This window comes from Athalia rosae, chromosome 6, assembly GCF_917208135.1.
Source record: "Athalia rosae chromosome 6, iyAthRosa1.1, whole genome shotgun sequence".
In the NCBI taxonomy this organism is placed as follows: domain Eukaryota; kingdom Metazoa; phylum Arthropoda; class Insecta; order Hymenoptera; family Athaliidae; genus Athalia; species Athalia rosae.
Window position 1 is genome coordinate 12021014 of NC_064031.1, and position 21926 is coordinate 12042939.

Below are 21926 nucleotides of genomic sequence, written 5' to 3' on the forward strand. Positions count from 1 at the left end.
TTAAGTTTTATTAGTTAGATAGGGCTCCGTACGCGAGGTTGTAAAAAAGTCAAATAAAGTATGCGCAATGTTTTTGATCGGGTGTAAAAATAATCTATGGCACGAGGACTGCGACGAACTAACAAAAAAAAAAAAAAAGGTGAAACAAGACGTTGTAAAAAAGAAGAAGAAGAAGAAGAAAAAGAAAGAGAAAAACGAAAAAATAACGAAAGAAATAAAAGAGGGAAGAAAGCTGCGAGGTTTTAAAGCTGAATATGACTCACTCGCTAGTCATTCTCCGCGAGCATGTTCGAGGGAAGAAAAAAGCCGAGATAGGTACAGTGGCGTTAACGGATTAATTTGCTTTGCGTCGCCGTAGCAGCCAATAAAAGATGTTTGGTATCCGGCGACGAAGACGACGACGACGACGACGACGACGGGCATCGCTAATCACCGAAAGCCATACGGAAAAGATGATATCGTAAAAGCATAAATGTCGCGACGAATACGAGGAGAAATTAGTATACTCGATGTCGTTAGTACATTCTGAGAGAGAGAGAGAGAAAAAAGGGAGAAAGAAAACTTTCAACCCGAGACAGGTTACAACAATACAGGAAAATGTAAAATTCGATACAAGGGAACGAGAGAGGCGAAGAATTCTTTATGGTAAGAAAAATGAAGCGGGTAAAAGAGGAAAAGTATATGACGCGAAGGAGGCGAAGAGCTGGAGGGACTTTACGACGACAGGGAGAAATTACGTTCGGTAATACACCGGGAATTGTGGTAATTTGCAGAGACGAGTAAACATGCTACCGTCGAGAATGAAACTGACAAAGTAAACGCGTACAGAAACAACAGCACCACCACCTCCAACGGCGGCGGCAACGGTACGACCCGGTACTTTCCGAGTTTATTAAAATCATAAGAAAATGAAAAAGAAACGGACACACGGGGTGCGGAGGTGAAAAAAAAATCATTCAAATATACAGGAGCGTTAAACCCGTACCGCGGCCTTGTTGTTTTCTCAATGAAATTAAAAAAACCAAGAACCACATCTTCTATCATTTTAATGCAGAGACGGCGTGAATACTGACGGAATAAAAATAAAAGAACTAAAACTGTTAATGGTTATTCCCGACTGGCCTTGATCGGAAAAAGGGGTTGCGTGACTCGATAGCAGCGAGATGAAACGGCAACTGATTGTGAGTAGGTTAGCCTGCAGCAACATGTACGTTACATTAAACACAAAGTCCTGGGATATTACGGACCGGATTAATTCCCATCTGACGTGTCAGCGACTACAAGAATCCTATTTATAGAACAATTAATTTTCATAACCCATGTATAACGCACGGTCGGTTATTATTACTTCTTGTAACGAGACGGAAGAGGTAATTAAGTTCACTCCTTTCAACCACCGTATGCGATCTAATCTTCGAGTCAAATATTAAGGTCATACGATTCCTACATTTTGTGAAAACGAAAGAGACTCCGCGTAAGATCGACCCCGGCATTTTTGAGGTCGATTAGAATCGTGCGATGTATTCGCCGCGGGTTACTCGAACGGAAGAATAGGAAGCACGGGCACAAAGAAACAAAAAAAAGAAACAAAAAACAAAAAAAAACACCGAGCCATCGCAGTTCTTTCGGCAAATATAGACATTTCTTATACCCGATACTCCATGAGACGTACGGCTAATGGCCATTAAACAAATAGACGTGCGCGGTCTTTTCTCGGGCACGAGGGTTAAAGGTATACCACGTTCGTACAGATGGGCGGTTTTGCTTCAATTTTTATCCTTCTTATTTCTCTCCTCTTTTCCTTTATTATTATACGTCCTCCGCTCGCTCGTCGTATAAGTCCACTGAAGCTGTCTTCGTGCAGTAAGACATTGGCGCGTGTGAGTCCCACGTGTTTGCAATTCAAAGAGGAAAAGAAACACCCGTCCCGGGCGCATTATACTTCACGGGTATAACGTTCCATAGTCATCCGGGATTTTCAACGATTTATTCTCATTGCTTTACCGAAATAAATCTCAACGAAGTAATAAAAAGAAAAAAAAAATCTTCACCCCCCCCCCCCCCCCCCCCACCTGATTCGTACGAAGGGTATCGGGGTGAGCTACTCGACTCTTCTCGAGTACCGGCCAACCGCCGGTGAATAACAATGAAGAAACCTCCCGCGATATTGTCAGGTGCAAAAAATGATTTTTTTCTCTTTTTTTTTTTGTATCCCAGATCTTTGGATTCGATGGAGAAGGAGAGAGGAAGGAGACGGGGAACCGTGTATGCATCCCTACGGTGCAGTTCGCGTATCCAGTTTGGTGACTTCTGAGAAGCGAAATAAATTAATGAGACCTCAGAAAGCGACCAATTAAACGGTTATGGGGCCGCGATGAGCATCACACCTACCTACTTCGATGCTACCTGCACCGCTTCAGCGACGCGGAATTTATGCGCTTCCCGTGTCTAAATTTGATTCGGTTTTTTTTGTTTTTTTTGTTTTTTTGTCAATTCGAAAGCACCTTCTCTGGCAAATTGTCTCTGCTTTATATCGATCCTATGGTATTTTCAGAGTCTCGACATCGCGCGTGGTCGTAAAGGCCCGAGTTACGCGTATAATATACCTTATTTTCAGTTAATGAAATACGATCTGTCCGAGGGCTGAGAAGTTCGCTTCATGCCCGCGCCCTTTAACGCTTCGTTTTCTTCCTCCGCTCTATCTCTCCGTTTCTCCGGCTCCCTCGCGATGTACGCATACGGTATACGTTCGCTCGGCAGGCCTGCCACGAACACACCCAACTAATTGACTAAATATTCAAACCGAAGGGAGATCTGGCAAACATGCAATCGGACGTGCTTACCTTTAATTTCAGACTAATTAAACTCACAACTTTCGTTTCTTCGTTCGTTTCGTATAACAACGAATAGTCGGAGAAAAAGTAGCTCTCAATGGTTGTTCTACACCCCTGTACCGCTCTCCGTTCGTATTGTTATTTCAAAATTTACCTCGCGTTTTCTTTGCAATAAATAAACTCTGCGATTTGCGAAATTTGAGCGATTGTTTCTTTTCAATTTCAAATTCACCTCGGGGTTTAGCGGATGCGCGATATATACACGTATATCCAATTTCGTCCGGACTCTCGCGGGTTTAAAAAAAAAGACAAACAAGTAAATGGAATAAAGTGAAAAATGAAAAAAAAAAAAAGGAGGCACGTACTGTCTCGTCCGATCTCGCCCACCGTACGTTATGCACGTACGTATACGTACGTACGACCCACACGTTTCATTCGTAACAGTTAATAAATACAGAGGTGTAATAAATTGCTGCGACATCACCGCCGCGGTCGTCGCGTAGCGAGCGAGCTCTCAGATTTCTTGGGAGGGCCGTACGTTCGCGGAGCCGCGGTTCAAGGTACGTTTTCTTTCGTTGTCAGTTTTATTCGTTCGAATGAACTCGACCGACGCGGTGAGGAGAGCGGCGCACAAGTTGTACGTACACGCGGAATCGTTTGGATCGTTCAAATCGTTTAAATCTGTCGATATCTTTACCGCGCGATCGCTGAATACCAATTAAAAGTTTCGTATAGTAGGTGTTCGTGATCTTGTAAGAATTCTCTCGACATGTCGTTCGAATTTATTCTCAACGTACGAATAATTGTTATTTTATTCCCGAAAGCACGGACCTTTTTTCTCTTATTCTTTTTCCGAACGACCGTGGAGGTTGTATCGAATTTTTCTTTCACGAGATCGTATGAAAACACGTGTAGATATCGCACGGCTACACTGAGACGATTTTTTCAATGGAGACGAATCGTCATAATTTCGTTTCGATTAATAACAGACCGAGGCTTTTTCTTTCTCGTTCTTTTTATACGCGTGTGAAGATTCGTCCGTTATGGGGAATCAGGGAGTTTATGTAATTAGTGTAGAACTTCGGTCAAAATGTTTACGGAATTAGAAAGTTAGCTCGAGAAAGGAAAGAAGGAGTTGGAAAATATTACTAAGATAAACACGAGGGAGAGGAAATCTGCAGTCGAGCGTAGCTCATATAATTAGGACCAACTGGGTATACAGGAGTGCTCAGGTTCGCAGATGTAGTGGACTGTGTACACTATACCTCCCCAAAAGGCATCCGCGAAGCGAGAAAATTTCACCGTACACATCGAGCGTTCAAGAAAAACTACCGGACGTACATCTTTTCGGAAAATATGGGAATATAACGTTAGAATCTTCACGATTTTCGGGTCGCTGATCAACATTGTTTTTTATCGGATTTTATAGGATAAGTTTAATGATATCGGGAATCTGAATTCGCAAGCTGAATTAATCTATCTGTGTAATCAATCGAGTCATCTCTAATTTCTCTTCCTAAAAAGCGCATCACATAAGGTGAGGTACGGTAAGGTACGAGGTATAATTCGTACAGTCTCAGGCACCACCGCCCCTGTTGTAAAACTAAGGCAAATGCTTCTTCGCATTGACGTGGCTTCGAAAATGGCCCACCTAATGCTGACACGATTTTTTTTTTTTTTGACCGAGGATACAGAGTCGAGGGGTCCCTAATTTTTTCCCCTTATGATTTAAGTAGAAAAATGTCGTTCTCTGATTAAAGTTTTGGGGTTTCCTAACGAGGGCATCGCATCGTTAAAATCTAACGTACGTATTTTTACGTATTTTTCAAAACGACATTTTTATTTTACGGATTCTTCGATCATCGATCGAATTTTGTATCAATTTTTGATTGGCTACGGCGAGTGGACAGTTGAGAAAAAAAAAAAAAATTAACAACGCATCGCGTTTCATAACGCGTGGGTGTACAACGACGCGTTTGTTAAAATTAATTAGGGACTCGTGTAACTTGTTTTTGATAAGAAAAAAAAAAAAAAAAAAAAACAGAAAAAGAATTTAAAATCGCTTACTGAAATCGCGAAGAGAGTGCACCGCGCAGTGGTGCACGTACAACGTATAAAGTACGGAGTAGTAGGAATGTCGTGGATTGAATTTATGCGCGCGTGATACTTTATACGGAGAATTACAGTTATAGGTATCGGGTGTACACAACTTCGATAAATTAACACCGTGTGTAATAATATTTACCAAGTGCGTGCAACCGAATGGTAGCGTGTTAACAGGGCGTAGATTAGCCATAACGAACGTGATTATTTGCATTTAATTTAAATATCGCCTCGCACTCTCAGAATTCAATTACTCGGAATACGTCATTTTTCTACACCCCTCCGTTTCCAAAGGCGAAACGATTTTTCGATACTTTAATTGCACGCGTTACATCCGATCGCGGTAAGGAGATTGCGACGAATTAATTTGTCTCGCGAGTCTGTCGTCCGTCCAATTAATCGCGTTGCATTTTCAATTTGCTGATAAAAATGGCTGATTCGAGAATTAATTATTCCCTCATACTTTTCGTCTTTACTCTCGTACGCAGAATTTCATCTACCTATACCTAACTGTAAATTAGCTGCGCTACGCACCGCGGATGATGGCGGATGATACGAACAAACGGAGAAACGTTTAATGCTTGTTAAATCCGTTCAGAGAAATTCTCTTTGGGGTTTTTCAAAAAACCGGGTATTTCAACGTATACCAACGCGGTGCTGTGTGCGTTACGTCGAAGGCGAAACGTTCGCCCGGTCAATTAGCGTATATGCATTACTCGAGGCCTCAAGAAAAAATGTAAAATAAGTTCACGTTTAAAGTTGTGTGGAAATTCTGTCCCGTATTCCTCCGGTTCTATTCCAATAAGCGAAATGTGTTCGAGGACGAATCGACGACCCACAGCGAATTAGGAAACCCTATCGAACGAGATCGGTTTCAATTAAACGACGGTAGAAAAAAAAAACAGAGAGAGAGAGAGAGAGAGAGGATAGGTGATTTTTGAAGCGGGAAAACTTTTCCGACTAGATTTTTGTCCCCTTACAATTAGTTGAACGTTGTAAACCGATCTACGCGATGATCCTTCGAGAGTCTTAGATAGCGAAAGGAGTAAAAGATACAAATAAAAACGAACGATGACGAAGTGGGAGAGAAGTTGCGCGGGGAATGTTAACGATAAGTTTATGATAATTGTTGTTACTTATTGCCGATGGGAGCGAATCGTCGGATTGACTCGCGTAAGGGGAATGCCGCCGACTGCGTTCGAACCGACGGACGCGACGGACGCGAGTCGTATCGAAAGTCTCGAGAGTTGCCGGGTGCTGCGGCGGCTGTAGTATTGCGCGAACCGCAGCCAATAGCCCCCCCCGCCCCCCATTCGATGACTCGTACGAAACGGGCGTGTTTAATGACGCAAAACCACCGATATAATTGCCTTGTTATCTGCTCGTGATCGCCGTAGGGCTCCCCGGTTCTTCGGCCATGCATAGATATTCATTGCCATATGCTTATCCCTCGGGTTATAATTCGCCTTTCTTCCTGACGTACGTAGCAGCGGCCAGCTGGCTGGCGGAATGCGCGCGTAGTCGCCGGTTGTCCCATAGGATATTTATGCCGGCTAAAATCTACAAACACCGCCGCAAATTGTCAGCGTGGATATGTATATTTCATTGTTAAGCCCGCGTAGCGTGTACAGCGAGTTATGGAGCGGGGAAGACAAAAGGTTATATTTCCCCGTTTACTCGACGAGCAATTTTGCGGCATTGAAAAATCGCCCCGTTTATACATATACGCAGCGATAGAAATCGAATGGAAATTCTCTATTTCGATCCCATTAACGTCGCAAAATAGTTCAGTTTGTCTTCGTAAAGAGCTCCGTAGAGTAGTTCAACTTGAAATTCAAATGATCGGAAGATCAACGAGCGACGTTACGTACCGCGCGGATATATGTATACTGTACACCGTACACACGTATATACGTTACATAAATAGTCTGAATCAGAGATGCGGTATATATCCACGGTGAATTTTGCAGCTCTATGAGTTCCTTGCGTCCACATTTTGCTGCAGAAACAGCAAAACCACGGAAAGCAGCAGGAACGGTAGCAGCATCAGCAGCATCAGGGATGCTGAGTAGACAATGGGAACGTGCTATGCATAATATATTTTTGAGAACACGACAGAGAACATTTACTATATACCCGTTGAACGGACCGGACGATATGCTTGCACCGGTGGGGGGGAAAAGGGGGAATGGAACAGCTTTTACCGTACTCGTAAAGCTCGCCTCTCTCTTTCACATCCTACATTTTCCTCTTATCCTATTTTCTCCTATTTTCGCGGTGCCCCTCGACTCACCTCCCCTACCTCCCCTGCCCGCGTGTACCAGTCGTCCGACCTTACGTAAGTTCGTTTTCTTTCCATTTCTTTCTCTTTCTCTTTTTTTGACCCTACATTTTACATTCATAACCCGCCCTAGGCTTCTGCATTCATTCGCCTCATTACCTGCAGGCCCTTTTCGCTTCTCGCTCGGATTAAATTCGTACGAGTGCGATGGACGGCTGCGAAAATAATTTAGGAGAAAAATTTGAAAAATGAAACGAAACAGAAACACGGATTTTTACCGGGAGAAAATTTTGTCACTTCTGTTACTCACGGAGCTCGGTATCCGGCATCTTTCGCGAGGAGTTTGGGTCTTACCTGAAACAGAGAAAATGGTATTGCGGAATAAAGTGAGAGTAAGTTACGTTGGAATAATAAATGCAAAAGAAAAGCACATTTATAAGCGAAATTCTTTCGAATTTTTCATTTGAGTTATGGGACTTGATCTCCGTGCACTTGGGAACGGTGTATACGGTTGCGTTCCAGTTTCCGTTTCATAGAAAACTTTTTTATTCCTTCTATTGCCTTTTGTTCTACTGAATTGAATTCGGACAACCGATAGCACTTTTCTCGGGGAAAACTTTCAAGCTGCAATGCAGGCACAGTATCACATTTGTGTTATAAACTTTTGTTAGGTGAACTTTTACCGCGTCATCAGGTGATACTCGATCAGTACCTTTAACTTTATCTCGGCTATGGTTTCACATGCGATGGTAATATTCGCATTACTGCAAAAGGCGGGGAATATATTTTCGTAGAAAAATTTATCTCACAGACAGCGCGAGCTTTTGCGAAAAATTTTCAAACGTGAAAACTCATCTCCTCGTTATCATCGATCCTCGCCGAATGACTTTTTCATAAATTTCAGAAATTCACCGCGCGATTGACTCGAAATGAGGAAAAGTATTCGCGGTATTCCGCCGGAGAGAGGGGAAACGTTCGGGAAATTGAACGACAAAATCTTTCGGGGATGTTGCGGTATAAAATTACCGGAAATAAACGTTGACCGCTGTCCGCAATAGTTCGAGATGGCCTCGGGATGCTTCGGATTATCGCTATTGCGGTTTACCGGGTACGTCGACCGGCGACGGTGGCAGCTGCCCGAAATGTTCGTCATCTGGATTGAATCGTCAAGACAAAAAATTAAGGCAACCGGCAACAGCTCGTACCGCCGCGGTGGCTAATTTCGCCTTTGGTTCTTTTTTTTTTTTGTGTATCGACTTCTAACCAACCGCGGGGTGAGCGGGAAATTTGAATAAAATCAATGCGACGAGTAAAAGGCAAAAATTCCCCGTCGACGAAAGAATAGATCGAGAACTATGATCGATCGTGAGAATCACACAACGATGAGAAGGCAGGAAAAGAGTGAAAAAAGTGGTCTACAAAATTAAGGGAACTGAAATTAATTTTGTGCACAGCCCTCGAATCATCGAACGACGGGTGGTTCTAAAATGATAGTTTGGGGTTGAAAATCCTCATCTTGATAATGGCGGGGTGAAGTGAACCGTTGGTATTGGTAGAGGTATACCGTATACCTGGTTCTAGGCGTGCCGAGGATTTTCGGGGGGGTAGAGTCGCGGGGGTTCGTCGCAGTCGGCCGTTTTGGAACGCGGGCTTATTGCCGGAAAGACGATTAATTTTCCCACAAGATAAGGAAGCCTTGAGGGTAAAGAGAAGGAAGATAATAGATATTATCCGTCCTTCTTTCCGCAGATCAATCATCGCGCCTTGGGGAACTGCTTATCTCAAACGGCAATTAGTGACGTTTACAAATGGTTACATATTAATTCAGTCGCGGGTCTGTGGAATATATTTTTTTTTTTTACCCTCCCCTCTTCATTATCCCCCGCGCGTTCGATGGCAATAATCTAATTCAACGTGTCGCGATGAGGAGACGAACGATTAGTCGGCGAATCTCATTTCTGCGGTAATCCGAATATACACGTTATTTTCTCACTCGTGTGACGAACGGTGAGGGCAAAAAACAAAACGAATCCCGTGCTCCAACGAGTCATTTATCTTTCCTCTTTTTTTTTCTCCTTTGCAATTAAATAAAAATCAGAACAACGAAGCTTACATTTTGTTCGATCTTTTTCAAAAAATGAAAACAACGAACAATAAATAAAACGTTCATCTATTGAATTTTGAAAACCTCGCTCGCTGCAGAGATGGAAAATTAATCAACTTTCGAAATGGGAAATTTCTTTCCAACGAATTCTGCGTGTGACCACCGCCATTGAGTAACTTCTGAACGCGACGGCAGAGGCGAACGGTGTCTGCAGATAGACGAATTTAATCGTCGTATTGTGTGTTCGAGTAGGATTGCATATGTGACCGAGGACGAAGCCGTTGAACGTTGCATCAACGGAATAGCGTTTGAAATTAATTACAATGATTACTCTAATGTCTTTCAACTACTCTGATTAAGAACGGCTATGCAGCGCAGCGTATATCCTCCTACAGCGTACCTGGTTCGACCTAACTAAATACAAGAGAGAGTCTCATGTAACCTGACGAGAGATTGTCAAAATCTCGAACAACGTTTCTTCAGCTGATATATTCCTCGTTGCACGAAATTCCTCTCTGTATACCATTGAATCTACACGCTTTTATCCTCGCTCGAAAATTTTCACGGCGTCAGACGATGAGTAACAAGTTCATTTACCCACTCTCTCGTAATTAGTTCCCTACCAAATGCATTTTCGATGCCGACGCTAATTAAATTTCAAATTATTCAACGTTACACACCGTTCTTAACTCGGGTAAAACTTAGAATCACGAGCATCATTGATGTATATCTCCTGACACTACGTTGTATATTACTCGCGAATTGAGTGGTCTTTGCTCGACATCGTTCGAGCGATAAACTACAATATCCTTGCCGAGCATATTTGCGTAAAAAATTTTTCTTTCGATGAATTAAAAATTCAACGCCGGTATTCGCCGGGACACCCGTTAGAAGGTGGCTTGTTTTCCTGCCCACGGCGGCTATCTCCTCTACCCCCGAACATACTTACACTGCTATGGTGATTCTTAATTATTGCGTGCGGCCCCCGACGGTTACAGGGCTTAATTAAGATCCCGAGTCCTGCCGCAGCCTACGGTTGATGTAAATATGTCGGCGTGGGCGATTGTCGGGTCGTACAGGCCGGCGAAACCTACGGTTACAATATCGCCTTGTGTTATCAATTAAAAAGTTATACAATTCACTACGTGCTCCAGCGGACAAGATTCACAAACTCCCCGCGTGACACGCGATACCAATTAAATTGCTACACTGCACAGATTAAATCGCTGAACACGTTCCACGGTGCGCCAATTTCAATCGCCACCTATTTTTTCTTCCGTTTCGTTTCGTTTCGTTGTCAGTTGCTAGTTTTCTACGTACGGTAACACTAGCCGGGATAACATCTGTAGAGTACCTCGCGACGGACCAACTACACTCGGCAAACTGCGAACAGGAGAGTAGAGTGGAGTACAGAGGAGGACAGCTTAATGAAACTGGTAGTTGCTTCGGTGAAATAATTACAACAAGCTGTTCTTTTGAAACGAGAGGAACGGCCGAGCGGAAGGAGAGAAGTTAAGGGGAGGAAGAAAAAAATAAGAACTAGACGCGCTACGGTAGCTCCAGCCAGTTACGGGAGGCGAAAAGTTTGGATGGTTTTAACCCAGATGAAAAAGCGACTTCCTATTGATATCATTAAATAAACCAGGATGACAGCTCGGAAGATAACAATAAAAAAACTAGCGGATAACGAGAAAGTAAAAGACGCGGGAATGAAACGAGACCGGAATAGCTGCGGTGTCGTAGAGCGTATATGTATATAGTGATATGCATAATACGTAAGCTCGTGGAAGGTAGAGAACCGAAACTCGTTAATAACGACGCGCCACGAATATCGAACTATTAATTAGGAATCTTAATAGCTTGTCTTGATGAGTTAAACCAACCGCACGAAAGTTTACTAAGGATTATAAGGTATAACCGTTGATGGCGGAGGCGATGGTTACTTCGGATAAGAAGTAAGCCATCGACGGAAGAAAATACGCCGATGACTGACGCGTAATAGTGGCTCAAAAACTTTACCAACTAAAAGCTCTGTACTTATAACATACGTTCGGCATCCACGGTGTGAAACGAAAACTTTCGACGGAATTTACGCTGTAAGAGGGAGGAGAAAAAATTCGGAATAAGTTATCGAGCCTGAGAAGTTCATGGTTCTTGCTACGATATATCTCGCACACACGTATCGTTATTGTCATTTATTTTTTCCCTACACGAAAAACCGCAAACAAGTTCCTTTGCTTACGCGGAATGGGGGGGAGTCGAACTTCGGGGTTTATAGATAGAACTGAGGGATGAAAGAATCGTGAAAGATTCCTCAGCGTCGTCTCCCGAAGGAAAGCTTAGTTATATCGCGTCCCAGGGGAGTGGCGGGGAAATATAAGGGGTCCGGGAACCGGAGGGGGGTGAGAGAATTTCGCGCCGCGGGTGAGGAGATAGAAAATATCTTGTTCGCGCCGCGTCTGTACGGGCCACTCTTCCGACAGGTTGACATTTTTTTTTTCTCCGTTAAAAATTGAAGATTTTAAGGCGATAACGTCGTACTCCCGCCCCCCGCCCCACCACGAAAGCTCCGGACGTTTTTGAACCGCGTATTGTGAACGGTGAAATTTTTTTCCAGAAATTTATTTACCGGAAATTGATTTAGAAAATCAATTTCTCCGACGTGGTGGTTCGTTGCTCTTTTGCAAAACGTCGTTATACGCACGTCGCGAAATTGCTACTGCGCTACGGGGCGCAGAGGTATGCTAAAATTTTCGCTAGTCAATTTCACGCTTTCAACGCTAATTAGTCCGCTTGTTTATTCTGGCATTTATTCAAAATAAGCAGAAACTTTAGGGAGGGGGGGCTTAAATGAAAACCAAACAGGGCGGTAAATGAGCCGATGATTTAAATTAGCTCTGAATATTTTTCTACGTGTTTTCCAGCCGTCATCGCAGTCAACCGTGGGATTGATCGTCGAACGATAAAGCCAATTTACACAAACAATACCAACGTCGGAGCTAACGAATGATTATTTGCCGAACTCTGAGCGGGGCCTCGGCCAACATAATATACCTATACGTACCGCGTATATCGGATCTATAGATGTACGGCGCGATGCCGCGGATCGAATCTAATTTCATTCTTGAGTCAATCTTACTTTCAACTTTACTCCGAATTCGTTTAAGCTTTTGCGTAACCCATAAAAGTTTTTCGATCTCACGGTCTGCTCGTGTATAACTGATGCACGATAAACTTCTAATTCTCCCCGCGCCTTCGAGAACAAAAAAATACGCAAACGAAAATATTTATGGGCCGGTGGAAAAAAAGTACGAGACAAAGAAAAAAAAAAGTATTACGCAAACGCGCGTGATCCAAGCTCGGATTCGGTGCGAGACCTCCGTGTAAAATCATCGATTATATTATAGGTATATTAATAATTTTCTGCGGTGAGTCGATCGGACGAATCCAGACGTATCATACGCGCGCATCACGAACGTACGTACATTTTATCTGCGTAATATATCTCGGTGAATTTGTGACGCTTCACGGGAAAAACCCGATATGAAAATTTTTTCAACAGCTTTTTTCTACTCTTTGTTGATTCGAGATAAGCTCACAGCGAGTAAAATAATATACCCTGCGACTCAGGTATAACCTTTCTACGTATAATATTACGACGGGCGAAAAAAAACAAAAAAAAAAAAAAGTTTTACCTACTCTCTTTTTATGAGAACAAATTAGTCACCGTATACCGCGACCGAGTATATTAACGAATAATGCATTCCTTTCGTATGTAAAATATACCGTAAGGTTTATCGCATCCCAGTGACCGCGGGTGGGTAAACTCACTCCGTAGACAAGCGACGAAGTAGAAACTAATTCCGAAAGAATTTCACTCGATTATTAATTTTGTTTTTTTTTCTTCTTCTTCGACAAACCGTACAAGTGAAAAATCAGATGAAAAAATCTGAAAATTCGTTTGGTGTTGTAGAATAATTTTCTTCAAACGTCACATGACATTACGGAAGTATGAAAAATAATTTATAAAATTTGACCCGCAAGATTTTACCATCGTGCAACGTAGACGCTCGTACACGTACAGTTACAACATTCGCACAATATCTATATACGCGGAAGAGGGCTGAAGGCTGTTGGCTGTTTTCATTTTATTTTTAACTCAAAGAATATAAAGCTGAGTGCTTTCCCTAGTTTTTTGGGAATTAGGTGTGTACGTACCGGAGTGGAGGAAAAAGATTTGGCGAAAGGATATACCGCGGTGCTGAATGAAAAAAAAAAAAAATAGTAGGCAAAAAAAAAAAAAAAGAAAATTGAAGAAGGACAAATAAAGATGTTGGGTTGCTACAAGGGATTAGAAAGAAACGGGGTTTTCTCATCTCGCGTGAATTAAGATCTACACACGCATTGACTACGATCAGCGAGCTAACTCGTGAATTAGAACAAGACTCTGAGATTAAATTGCCCAAAGTAATTCCGAACACGAAACTAATTGGTTTAATGGGTTAATCCCTCTGCAATTATGTAATCGGGAGTGAGGAATAATTCTGTCCGGAGAACACGCGAGGAAATAACATGGGCAAGTTATTTGCTTCTTCTTCTTCTTCTTTTTTTTTTTTTTTTGCCTACCCACCAATAATTGGACGTTGCCCAGTAGTTTTGTAATATAATTACCCTCACCCCAAGATCCAACGATAAGTTAATTGTTCACAATAATTATCTCAGGTATCTGTGTGACGATTTTTCGCCTGAATCGTATCGCGAATTTCAATGTAAATGCACCTGTATCTTTGCGTTTTTCTACCCCCATTCGAATCATGATTTTTTGTTCCAGTTTCTCCATATCTCCTGTCATTACCGTGTTTATATTATGCTCCAAAGTTCGGATGTGTAAGAGAAACTCCAGACGTAGTCGAGAGTTGTAGATTAGAAATATTTTTTATCACGAAAAAATGTGACGAAAAAAAATTAAGGATCTATTTCGAGTTTGCGGAAAAGTGATTTTCTATCTATTGACTGAGTAATTTTTTTTTTTTTTTTCTCATTTTAATTTTTTCGTCTTTCAATTTTTCTTCCCAATACTCGTCCGCCTCGGATTTTTTCCACAGCACTTCCAACATGCGGCATAACAATAAAAGTAAAGCTCGTACGGTACTACGGTAAAAGTGATCATCAATCGGAGGGCGTCTATTTCGAACAAAAGTTTACAACATAATAACGACGTCTTAGGTGATTTCCACTCCGGAATGAATGGGCACGACTGTTTATAGCCCCACGGAATGATCGTGCGTCCGGGACTTGACCAAGGCGACGCGATCTGGCGAGGTCAATTCTAAGAGGAGGATATCTTTCCCTCGTGATGTTTTTTCTTGTAAAGCTAACCCATTTTTTATTCCACCGGTCAGAGGATCGGCCAGGAAACTGGTACTTTTATCTCTCGCGAGAAGAATTATTCCGGGAACCCATTGGCCGACGATCGATGATTTGGCTATAGCAGCGACAAAAATTGAGGAAACGAAAAGAGGAGAAAAACACCGGATACGTAAGAACGTTACGATTTCGCTGAAAAAATTGAAGAAGACCACGAGATTTCGCCTTCGAATGTTAACGGACTATCGAATAATACAGTAGAAAAAAAAAGAAGAAGAAGAACAAAAAAATAAGGAAAAATAGACGGTTACGGTGTTTAAATTCTTTCGCCATGTTGCACACGGATGATATTCGAAGTTTTAACTTGCCGATTCAAAAGTTAGCCTCCTCAAGTTATCGCGCAAATCATTAATTCCGACTGGAATTTTGATTCGGCAATTAAAACGGGGGATAACGGGTCGAAATCTACCGCAACTTGCATTAAAGCTTTTATCCTACTTCACATTGGGTCGAGTCGTAGAAATAAAGCGTAACGGAGGACAGGGGGCACGGGAGAACGAATTTCCTTTTTCTTCCGCTATGGGCCACTATGTAGTTGAACGACGCTCTTACGCGGTCGTTACGACAGAGGAAAGGATCATTCGAAGTTTGAATCAGTTTAAAAACATCTGTCGCCAGCTTAGCGCGTCCTGAAAACTTTACTCCCGTCTGTGTACCACGTAGTTTTTTCTAGTCTCTGCATTCCACTCTCGTTTCGAAGACATGAAAAAAAACCGTGACTCCCGCGGAAACGGTGATAAAACTTACGCGGAAGTTTTTTCTCACTTGACGCGGAACAGGTAGAGTTTCGATCGTTACCTTCGGCGGACACGTGATACGAGGATCCATTCGTGTTTGCATTTTTTTTTTCTTTTTAAAAATGGTACATTTTTCGCTTTCTCCTTTTTCACGTTGAGCTCTGTGTAGGTACAACGAACGTCACATCTCAAAAACGGGTTCAACCTCGCCAGATAAAAGCATCGATCCAAAGTCCACTCATGTTCGCAAATTACCTCCACTTTATCTTATGCCCTCGCACGGTCGCGCGGGTTACTCAAGCTGAGAACGTTCGTTTTATTTTCGTTGAAGGCAGCTTATATCGCTCGGAACCCGCAGGAGCTATTCTTCGAGTTATCGTATCGATTTCAAACGACTATCCTACGGTGGTCCGAGCCGCCCACTTATCATCGACGAAAGTTGAACACCGTCCTCTTTCTCTACTCCCGCGCGGTACTCGAAGATGACGTTCGCGACCAAAACGACGAAACGATCTCGCAGCGAAGTAGTGGCTGGCGAATCGAAACTTCGGGATATGAATGATTTCTCCACGGACAAAGGATACCCCGCCGTTCGCCTCGCTTCGCTCTTTTTGTTAATCACCTTGGCAGACGGTGTATACCTATGTATGAGGAACAGATCTAATACCATGCAGATTTCATTCGTCTATCTCGGAAGACAGCTGCGAGCTATAGGTAACGATGATAATATCGGGTCGGATTTGATGTCGCGAAGGTGATTGATAGCGGGGAGAAGCGAACCTTGCCAGCGATCATGTCCAGAGTGGTGGAATTGTGGGTATAAGGTATATGTATGTGTATGTACGGTCGACTAGAATCGTCGGAATCTCTGAAACCACGAGACGACACAACGGTTTTCCCCGTGGGTTGGGTCGAGGTATATACATACCGAGGAATATATCTCTCGAGGGATTCTCCTGGTTTCCCAAATCCCGAGGGATACCCTGAAACTCGAACGGCCAGGCTACAAGATATCCGGGTTTATCCTGTCCTTGAAATCTCTATCCCACTACACTCCGTGGTTATAGGTACTCCGCGAACGATCGGAGCTAAAATGCGGACACGAATCACTGCCGATACCACGACGACGGATTGAAAGTGCTCGAATGGGTAACTTTTCGCTCTTATTCGCCCCGACGTCGCGTCGCTATAAATGACCCCGCGGTGAGATAACGCGTAACTAGTATCACCTGGATGAATAAAATCATCGAGGTTTGATAATCGTTGGAAAAAAAAAAAAAAACTCCCGAGGAAACGCGGACTTCGCTACGAATATTCGAATAGCTAAGTTCGAGTTGAACTCCGAATGAAAAGAATCGAGCTCACGATACGTTTAGGGTATCCGAACTGGTCGGATGTTCGTATCGCTTGTGTATTTTTATACACGCGTACCGTTCTTCGCATCAATCCGTTTCCCATTTTACGTCTACCTACCGTGAAGTTTCGCGATATGCGTTTTTCATATTTTCATTCGTATTTCTTTTTTTCTCATACATCGTACATTTCCATACTTTTCGTATATATTCGGTTCGACCTCGTTGCCTTACGCGGGCTTTTCTCGCTCGCAGATCTCTCTATTGGAATATTACTTTTCTTAAGACCCCTCTATTCCTTTCTTTTTCGTGACATCGAAACACAGCCGCCATTTTACCACTTCTAAATTGCTCTAAAACTTTCACAGAATGTTTACTCAAAAAGTTTTATGGTGTTGGTTGCTGTTGCTGCTGCTGCTGCTGCTGCTACCGCCGTCGCTGCTAAAGGGGGAGGAAATAAGTTGCTACGACGTTTAGTTATATGGGAAGAAGAGAAAACTTCCCGTTCAAAGACACTGCGGGGCACATCTCTTCTTCTCCTTTCCTTTTTTTCTGTTTTTTTTGTTCTTCGTTTTTTTCTTCCTTCTTTTTTCATAGGTATTTTATATTCAAATTTTCTCAAAGCCTTCACAGGTATACGCATGACGCCGCCATTATCATACAATAGGTTGGGTATATGTGCGATACGGTGGATTTATATAAACCCCAAAGAGAACTTTACTCGTGAACGGATATCGTGCCGTAACAATATCATTAGGTATGGTATGAAATTTTCGAGGTTCTCTCTGAAAAATAATAGCGGATAAGCAAGTTTTCGAAATTGGGGTGGGTCAGCGAAGATTCAATATTTTATTTGGCGCGTTCCCCCCGCCGCCGGACTTCCGGTATATCTCGTTCGTTCGGTCACGGTCAAACGATTCTGGAAAGTATAAAAGTGCTATCCGAGCTGAGCAGGACCGGTGGGCGCCGGGTATTCGCGTATTTTACTGTCCTGCAGCACAAGGCGGGCGGTAGATGATTTTCGCAGTTTTCTCGGTTGGCTGCACTGGAAAATCGAGAATCTGATGAAACCTATACGATGTTCTGTCCCGGTTTGCTCTAGCGTGTTAGCGCTCGGGTTAACGTTAGCGTGTCTGACAAGCCACGAAATTGAGGTCGACGAATCTCTTGCCCGGCCTATAGATTCCCCCGTGCCATCGCATAAGGATATATATATATATATATAGAGAGAGAGAGAGAGCGGGGAGTTCTTCTCGAACATCGATAAACCCTACCTGTGTCTGAGAAATGTATCAACGAACAAACGGGGGGATGAGGAGGAACGGAAGGAAGGATATGGCCGATATCGACGGGACGGATACTCAGTTTTTCTCATATATAAATCTCGCGAGACTTGAGTCCCATGCGAATTCGCCGTTGATATGGACCAATTTTACATAGTTTCGAGAGACGGGGAGTACGATAGAATAGGAAATACACGCTAACGACGAATGGGGTGGAATTAGTTCAAGGGATGTTCGACATTGGCGTTGAACATCGGCGTTAAGTTACGAAGATTTCATTACGTCCAGTTAAAACTTTTTAATTAAAGACATTTATAGACTCATGATGAGCGAGGCTGAATAATTAGAGTGAATATATTTTACTTAGAACGGAGAAATAAGAGGGGAAAAATAGAGAACGAGAGATACCGGGGAACGCGAGATTATCCTCGAGGCTTAAACTTGAGTCTTTTCCTAAGATTACAATTATCGCCCGAAGTAATTAAAAAGACGCGTGCAAGTTCGACCCGAGGCGTCTCTCATTGTCAGCGACAAACGGAGATGTAACGAATCCCAACGAGTTCGAGATGTTCGAATTGTGAAATTTATCGATAACTGGGAGGACAAGATCATTTCCTATCGACCATCGAATTTTCTTTTTTCGCTATCGTCATAATGCCGATGGAATTTCATTGATAATCGTCGCGTAACCTCTGCGCAAATCATCCCAAATATTCTGTTCGAATTTCCCCTCTCGAACTCGTGATGGAAGTCACGGCAAAAGACCACTCTGTATTTTAATTCGGATCAGAAAAACAAGATTCAGTGATTCTAATCGGAACAACTCTGTAGCTTCACTTCTACTCTCATAGGTACATAACTGAACGTCTATAGACTGCAGGTGTTTCGAACAAGAGAGAGAGAGAGAGAGAGAGAGAGAAAGGGAGAGAAAGTGGCGAGCCGTAAACGAAATTGCATCCCGCGGCAAATTTCGACCAGTTTCAAACCGACGCGGACGTAACGCGATAACCATACTCGCATTGAAATAGAACAGTCCATCGGTATTGGGGTGTGCACGCGTAGTTTCGAGGTAGGTGAGCATGTAGATCCAACTCCGGATAGCCCGGGGACGGGAACACGGGAGTCGGACAAGCAGACGGGTAGATAGATAGAAATACAGAGGAACGGACGGAAAACAGAGTCTCTCGAAGGGCCGACATATTCTTGCTTCGAAACTTCCTATTGTTCCTCGGGGAGTTCTCGGTACACCTTAAACTACCCCATATTTCTGACGTAACGGAAGGAGAGTCCGCGACTACCCTCTCTCGACATTGTAAACAAGATTATGGGTCGTGAAGAATTTCGGAGACGCGAGGATATAGATTTATGGGAAGATTGATTGTAAAACTGAATCGGATGTAATAATATTTTTGAGAGAAAAAAAGAAAAGAAAAGAAAAGAAAAAAGTAAAAGAAGGATATAGTTCGATGGGACAAAAATTGCCGGGTGTGCAAGTTTGCCAATTTATTGCCAGACGAAATTGCTACGGGATTTATTTGATTCTTTGTTCTTTTGAAGCGAACGCGATTCCGCGAGCAATAAGTATTCATCAGAGACTTATCGATTCAGCAAAATGTCTCGCTGAGAGCTTTGCGTCGAAGGTTTTTTATTCGGAGAACGAGACGATTCGCGCTGGATAGTGCAGCGAGCTACCGTAGAAAGATGTATTGTATCGTTGGTGAAAGAGCCAGTTTAGGGCGTTAGTTGTGGACACCTTTGGTTCCCTACTATCGTTTATTTACGTATACTCGTATCCGAGCTTTGGGTTGCCGATGCTCTTGCCGAACAACAAAAGGTGGAAGGGAAATACTTTCCACATAAACTCAATTCTTCGGGATTTCTTTTCGGACGGAAAGCTTCGACCGATGATAATATGGACTATCAATTTCACATTCGGAATAATAACTTACTATCAACGCAGAGACAATTATTCAACTCGACTCGAATCGGCGATGGAATAAAAAGTTTTCAGAACTGCGAATTCCGTCTCATTGTCGGAGTTATAAGGTAGGTAGGTGGAAACACATCGGTGATTTCTAACGGAAAAACTGCAAGGGAGTTATCCTACAAACAGAAGGTAAGAACCAATCGAAGCTGTCGAATAAAAGCTCGACAGTTTTTAAGTTGGGAGGAATCGCCCAGTTGATCCGCGAAAGATTTTCCGTACAACAAATTCCCCCGAGGTCTTTACCGAGGACGGGAACGACGAAATTTCCTGCCCCGAGAAATGTGGAGCATGAAAATTTGTCAGCTTGTTAAGCGATCTGTGGATAACGAAATTCCGGAAAGACAATTTTCGCGAAACTCTCATGTTACGACTTTTTCATTCGTTTCTTTCATACCACTTTCGGAAATCGCGTTAACAGATCTAGCGGAAATAAAATAAAATTAAGTCGCACAGGGACGGCATACATTACCGGCACGGCTGAAATAACTAATTTCAGTTAGGATCGGTTCGTTTCATTTGTCGAATTTATTTGCAAAGTTTGTTATCGACTTACGTGACGTTTCTCAAAGTCGTTAAGGAAGAGCCATCGTCGGATCTAACTTTATTGAGCCGTGAGAACAGCCGGTTATACTTTATCTGTACCGAACACGAGGGACACGCGACTTTTAAAATTGCGAGGAATCCCCCGTCTTCGGGGCTAAAAAATTTCTCCGCTACGATTATAAGACGGATTGCGTTTCGTTGAAAACGATTTCCGACGATCGAGCCGCGGAACCTGAACCAGTTTGGATAGGTTAAGGTTGAGACAAATTGATTGAGACGGGCCGAAGGATGTTTCACCAACCTTGTAGCTTGTCGATTTTCTCGATTCTTTATTTTTCTTCAGAGGTTTTTTTTAATGGGACGTTGTCGCCGTTTAACAATCACGGTACATTGAAACATCGAATCGCGACGAGGTATCATTATCCATAAATTTGCGAAATTGGATTTCGTCGTTCAGGTTTTATGTGAGACATTTCTTATATATGAGTTAAGCAGATTCGTAGCACGAAAAGATTCCGATTGATACACGGTGTAACGCCGCACCTCGATTTTCCAAATGAATTTGCCGCAGAGGAGAAAAATTCATCGGAATTCGAACGAAAATGTACTTTGATATTTGCCCAGGTAGACGTAAGTACCCGTAAGCCGGCAATTTTGTGCGGACCAATCGGATTCGAGAATTTCAAAGCAGTTACAACAATTTTTTGTACATTTTTTCATGCGGCTCAAGATAAAACCCGCAAAATTACGGTGAAATTATCGAGTCAGGTCCCGACTTTGTTGGAACCGACAATCATCCGGGTTATAATACACCATGCAGAGGTAGGCGAACGTAGAAAAAGCAGAAGAAAAAATACTCTCCAGAGGAATTCCAGTTTCCAAGGTAGTGGAGCGTCATCTCGACAAACTCTTCGGTATATCGAAACTTGCAATTTCGCCTACCTACTCGCAAAAATTTTACCGCCGATTTAACCACATGATCGCATAAAGATTTTCCCCTCGACGATTTCATCTATCATCTCGACAAAACTACAAACCCAGGAAGTATAAACTCGAGCTCGGGGTGGCAGTCGAGTCCGCAGCGCCAGACCGTTGAGCGTTTTGGCAGCTCCGACGTACGCGGAGACGATCTTCGGTAACCGACTTAACTCGGTGAGAGGGTCTTTCGGCGTCGAGGAGCCTCCAGAAAAAACCAGAATAAATATCGCCGCCAAGGAAGTAAACTTTACAAGCTCGTTTGTGGGTTTCTCTCGTAAGACGCAGAGGGTACAATGT

General features: G+C 42.9%; 1 protein-coding gene across 24 annotated transcripts in view; it reads right to left on the bottom strand.

The window, feature by feature from the left end:
* LOC105690611 (collagen alpha chain CG42342) overlaps positions 1 to 21926 on the bottom strand; it is a 121099-nt gene that overhangs the window by 78623 nt on the left and 20550 nt on the right. The window contains exons 1-2 of one of the 24 annotated variants that reach the window (XM_048657204.1): positions 10272 to 10687; positions 7529 to 7572 (exon numbers count right to left, since the gene is read on the bottom strand). The exons of the other annotated variants lie outside the window; for them this stretch is intronic. The gene's annotated coding sequence lies outside the window, so the exon portion shown is untranslated. Of the gene's footprint in view, positions 1 to 7528; positions 7573 to 10271; positions 10688 to 21926 lie in introns of those variants that run through there. 24 annotated transcript variants of the gene reach the window in all.